General features: G+C 36.6%; 1 protein-coding gene across 3 annotated transcripts in view; it reads left to right on the top strand.

Moving 5' to 3' along the window:
• LOC104588826 (protein FAR1-RELATED SEQUENCE 5-like) overlaps positions 1 to 6,000 on the top strand; it is a 27,253-nt gene continuing 21,253 nt past the window's right edge. For 2 of the 3 annotated variants that reach the window (XM_010246931.3, XM_010246933.3), the window contains exon 1: positions 1 to 162. The gene's annotated coding sequence lies outside the window, so the exon portion shown is untranslated. Of the gene's footprint in view, positions 163 to 2,071; positions 2,234 to 6,000 lie in introns of all 3 variants that reach the window. The other variant, XM_010246932.3, reaches the window with a different exon arrangement.

Below are 6,000 nucleotides of genomic sequence, written 5' to 3'. Positions count from 1 at the left end.
GAGTTCTGGTAGTGTAACTGCAAGCCTTCCCTTCCCTCTTCCTGCATTCTCTTACCTTTCGTTCAATAAACGGAAAACTAAAGCATCACAGTGGCATCCGCCTTCCGTATATGAGGTCGTATATTCTCGAATTCTAAGTGTGCGCCTTTCAACTGTAGAGAGGTATGTATGTGCGGATGTCTTCAAACACTCCTGTTCTTGCCTGGTCCTCAAGCAAAATGAATCGATGATAAGATGCTGAAACCCTAGGCTGTTAGTTTTTAATTTGAAATTCAGACAGAAATTGGCTGGGTTTGATGGATTTAGCTGATTATGCAGTCTCCACGAATAAAAAATGGAGTCGGGTTTGACCAGATAAGAACCCACTCCATAACGTTGAGTTTTACAACATAAATTCAGTTCGCTTGAACTCTTTCTCTGGTTTTGGAAAGAAATTAACGGTTCCATATTGGTCATAATTTCGAGAGGTCTCTCCATGCTGAGGCACTATGTATTTAGCTTATAATGCATTGAGTTCCAGTCCCTTAGCTTCAAGGTTCTGGTTTTAATGACTTAAGTTCCAGTTTTTTGTTGAGGCATTTATGAATATTAAATAGGGAGTTAGATGAGAGTCATGAGACTTGGTGAAAATGGGACACAGTTGAAGAAACCCATTTCAGCATAGGGCATTTTCTTTGCCTTTCGTTTATTGAGAAACATCCCTGAAATAAAACATAAATATAGTCCCTCTCGTTAGTGTGTAGAATATGGGCATACACATAGGATGGCAAAACATTTTCTGAAGTTAGGCCTTACTTTTGGAAAAAGGGTTTTGCAACCATTTGTGCATGAGAATGACTAAGAAGAAAATTACTTTTTTTTTTTTTTTTGGTAAAAATGCCCATTTTCTAGAAATGATACATGCTCCAATTTTCTGCAAGCAATCTTATGCAGAAACTAGAAAGAAATGGAGCTTACATTTTTTTTGTCTTCCACAATTTAGATCTAAGACTGTGTTAGTGGGAAGAATTAAAATACCAAAAGATCAATATTATAAGCATTTTGTCATCCCTCTGAAAATAGGGTATTGTTTAAGTTCTCTATATCTCTATAATTGGTGCAAATGTCTTTTGACACAATTTTCCTATAATCATATGCTTTTGAAGGCTGTTAGCATAGATGCTTTGAGGCCCTATCGGAAGTCAATATTGAAACGTTTGAGGTTTTGACTTGCTAAAAAGAAAGGCTGTGTCTCATATTCTTGCCTGGAGTAATTCTTGACAAGCCCCCCATTAATATATCCTCAGACTAGAGAGATTCTCCCTCGGACAAGTGGCATCTTATTTTTCTCAAGAAAGAGCATCTCAAAAGTTGTTATTCCTTCCTCAGACATATGTCTACCCACTCAAATGGTAGTTACCTTTATTCTCAAAAAAAGTTAGTGGTAGTTACCTCCACTAAAAAGAAAAAAAGAACAAAAACAAAAACTCATTTCAAATGATGTAGGATCCATAAAACGGGGTATTACTTAGAAATAAAACTTGATTTAACCTCTTAAATTAAATAACAAATATTTACATAAAAATCAAATAAAATAATAACCTAAATTTACAACATATAAAATGGGTGCCAAACAAAATTATTAGAATACATAAATAAAAAAAATCAAAATACTGGTCCCATACTTAGTATGGGGAGTCATTCTCTAGTTGTTTATCAATTAATTGATATTTGAACCTGTTAAATAGGGATATCTCTAATGAGTCGGTGAAGGTTTCTCTAGTAAACTACCTGAAATGTCTACACTATTGCAAGGGGTATCTTCTTTCTTTTTGTTGGCACCCAATTTATTGAAAAGGATGCACCCAAATAAGTCTCCTCCTCCTCCTCATCATTGTTATTATTTTTATTTGCCTGATCTTTTAGCTTCTTTCATGGATATGAAATCCCATGTATTCAAATTTCAAATCGTTTTCTTTGGCATTTAATTGTTACACTATGGAAAGGCTTAAAATGATTGCACACTGTTTTCTTTATCACATGCCACTATTGTCGCCAATTTCTTTTTACTGAGCTCATTATTCTGGTCCAGTTTTACAATGCTCCAGGAAACATGTACCATGTAAAGTTTGGCATTAAAACCTTTAGCAGTTTAGCCCCCTGACCCAAGGTGGAAGTTTGCATTTGTGGCAATACATCGTGATGTATAACTTATATCTGAAAAGATTCCCATAACCAAATTCTTTAACTTCAGGTTTGATAATTTTCCCTGAATCTATTGCTTTTTTGCTCAGGTTTTATGTATGTCTTATCATTGTTTTCTTTTTAATTTGCATGGTCTATATTTTGTTCTTTGTGATATAATTCTACCTCCAGAAATCTGGTTGAGATCCCCAAGGGTCTTCTAGGTTATATGATTTGTAAAGCATCTAGAATCCTCTAGATGCGCACAAAATTGTGGTTAGATGACTCAATGGCTAGATTGATGCTTCTCCACTTTCTTCTACTCTTCATGCTTACATAGTTCGGTGGAACATTTGATTTGATATGTTCTAATTAAACAAAATATAGTGTGGAAGAAGAAATACTGAAATCACTTTTATGGTAGCTGTCATTCTTTTCTTGATGGCTGTCTGTTTTTTTTTTTTTTTTCTAGAAAATACCCTTATCTGCATAATCTCCAGTTTTCCTCACAAAAGTACTCCATTGTAAAAAATGATTAACATTATTGTTTAATCAAATCCATTTACAGATTGATGATAGAGTAGAGAATGTGTAATGGACAATTCAAAGGAGAGAAAATAATGAAAGTGAAAATATAATCTGTTATGAAAAATAGAGTCTATGAGATAAAATGCATATCTAATGTTAGCTTGAGAAAAATTCATGCTTTGACACAATAATTACGTATTGTATGAGTGAATCAAAGGAAATTGTGGTAGCTTTTGCAATAGCAATTAGCAGTATCTTAGTCTTACTTTAGACATTGGTTTTCTGGAAGTAGCAATTTCAAACAGAGGTTGGTTACATGTGGACATACAATGTGTTTTCCATGTATAAGTAGTGGCCCTTTAAATTTAAAAGGTTTCTTTAAAATTTTCCTCTTCTCATTGGGTTAGCTGAGAAATTTTTAATGCAATCTAAACTGGCAATGTGAAAGGGCTAGTTTTGACACTGGATAGGTCTTGAGAAACTAAAACTGGAACATCTTTAAGCAAAATAATGATGCTTAGGCTGTGTTTGGATCTTGGGAGTGTAGACAGAATTGAATCCCTCTCTATGCCTTGACTACAACATTGTGTGTGGTTCAGGTGACTCCCCCCTCCCCCTTGGTGGCTGGGTATGTTCTGAAATCTCGAAAAACACTAAAGTAAAGGCTTAAAATCCATTAGCTTTCAAATTCCTCTCTGCTATAGAATTGAACCCAATTATGCCCTCAATTCTATTGCTGCCTGATTGAGACTCAGTACAATTATTTTGAATTATAACTAGTGCTTTATGGGTAGCAGGGACCACTGCTTTTCTGAACATTGGGTATGCTAATATCTGATGCACATGTACACCTGTAGTTTTCTTTTTGGTAAAATAAAACTTCAGATATATCAAATGTGTTCCTTTATGGCTCCATTTATATGTAATTAATTGAACCACATTTGATATATTAAATGATGATTAACATTTAGTGGCTAGTGAAGCTTGTGAAATGCATGGATATCTGTTAAACAAATAACAGCCAGTTTTTAGAATTTTGGTCTTTATTAACTTATCATTGAATGTCACTCCAGGTTTCTAACAAATGGAGAGGTCTAGGACCTTAGAAGATTCTGTTATCTTATCATTGGAGGTAACTCCAGGTTTCTAACAATGAACTTATCATTGTGCACTTTCTAATGAGAGGAGATTGGAGGTAGAAGACGATGCTATTGTGTGCATCCTGGGATTCTTCCTTTTCATTTGTAGAAGGAATAAGTTTTCAAATCAGTTGTATCAATTTGCAATGTAGGGTGTGCTTGCGAGTGATCTCCATTCTGCTGCCATCTGCGTCAGCAGGGTTAAACTGGAGGAGATTCCAAGGAAAATTGAGGTTTTTCTAGATTAGATGTTCTACTCAGCCTAGTTGACTATGTTTGTTGAAGCTTCTCTACTGAAGGATGCACGGCGGGAGGAAGACGAAGGGGTTGAAGAAGAAAATTTATGTGGCAAGAAATGATTGGGTATTTCAGATGAGAAGGGAAGTTTCACAAGATTGGGTGAACATAAACTGGGTAGAGGAAAAGGACAAGAGAAGAGGAGAAGAAATTTCAGGACTAGGAAAAGAAGGAAGGTCGGGACATAACTGTTCGTTTACCTAGGCATTAACAAGTGGCATTAATGGTACTGTACATGTGTAGAAAGACCAAGGTGGCAAAGGATTTTGGACTATTCAATAGAGGGTTCAGGTAGGAACTTGAATGTTTCATTAGAAGATGACGGTCTGTACTGAGAACACAGTTGGTGTATTGATAGGAAGGTCTCTAAGTCTCTCTCATGTGATGCTGAGGGTTTTGTGTGGAGAATGGTGAAATTCTTTTATAAAAACAAGGAGACGCCTCTAACTGTGAGGAACAAAGATATTGGTTTTTCCTCAAGGAAGAAAAGTGTAGATGATTGTCTTGGAGAGGAAATTTTGATAGTATCAAAGAAGAGCTATAGGAGTGACAATACAGTAATTGAAGATGAGGGTGACATACAAACTTTATCTGAAGTCAGTGATCTATGACAGATAGGCAATGAAAATGGAAAAGAAATTAAGTTGGTTTCTAAAGGGAAGAAGAGTTGGAAAGGTTGGGCGAAGAAGGGGGAGAGGAAATAGTCATGGTGGAGGAGGAGACTTTAAGCATAGTATCATCAGGAAGAAAGCTAGAGAAGAGGGAGAGGAAGTGAACATTCAAGGAGTTCATTCTGAGGAAGATATTGTTGGGAGTGAAAGGGGGAAGGAAATGATGGTTATGAAAGAATGTGTGGGGAAGGTAGGAGTGGAAGGTGATCCCGGGGGGGGGGGGGGGTGGAAGATAATAAAGAAGGGGAGCGAGTTAAAAGGGTTGAGGAAGCTAGGTGAGAGGCTAAAGGGGGCAGAAGGTGGGATGTGGTAAGAGCATACAAGCGGAAAAAAAATTAGAACATTTCCTCTTATAGGGAACAAAGATGAGGAGTTTGAATCAGATTCAGGAAAAGAAAGTTTGGATGAGGCAATCATTGCTGAGACTTATCAAGTTGAGAAATTTATTGATATTGAGAAAGTAGTAGACACAGAAGTGGAGATCAGCAAAAATTTCAGTTTATACTTCATAGGAGGGGAAGAATTGGAGAGGGAAGAATTTAGAATAGTGGAGTAAAGGAGCAAGGTGAAGGAGAAAATAAACAAATCAATGGATGTTGGTAATGTAGAAAGGAGCAAGGGGAAGAATTGGAGAGGGAAGAATTTAGAATAGTGGAGTAAAGGAGCAAGGTGAAGGAGAAAATAAACAAATCAGATCAGGTTGCTCTCTGATCTAATTCTTGCTTCTTTATCACTTTCTGTGGGTTGTAATCTCATCTCTCTACTAAGATCTACTGAACCCTTCAACTGGTGGAGTGTATAGGGTTGTTTTTTATCAACCCTACCTGCTGTATAGACAAAGTTCGAACTTTGCAGGAGAGATTTCACTAGATCTCTCCTGGGAGATCTCAGATCAGGGCCAAACTTCAGGTCTGGTGTTGCCTAGACCAGATCTATCTGCTGTACAAATATCCCTTGATTTGGTGAAGTTTTGAAGGGGTTTTGATCCTCTTCCTTGGGCGGCTGCTACTTACAGTTTCTTTTTTTGGACTGTTGATTTTTGGACTGAGGTTTCATACTTCGTTTTCTTACTCTAAGGGTCTGATTCCCAATGATTATTATCTCCTTCTCAAGGTATTCCTCTTAACTTCTAGTGATTGTTATCATCTTTTCTATAGTCTTCCTTTGGTTTCTTGACTGAATATGGGATCTGAAAGGAGTGG

The sequence above is a fragment of the Nelumbo nucifera genome, chromosome 1 (assembly GCF_055504915.1).
Source record: "Nelumbo nucifera cultivar China Antique chromosome 1, China Antique-T2T, whole genome shotgun sequence".
NCBI lineage: Eukaryota > Viridiplantae > Streptophyta > Magnoliopsida > Proteales > Nelumbonaceae > Nelumbo > Nelumbo nucifera.
The sequence above is the reverse complement of the archived record's forward strand: the minus strand, read 5'-3'. Positions and strand labels throughout refer to the sequence as shown.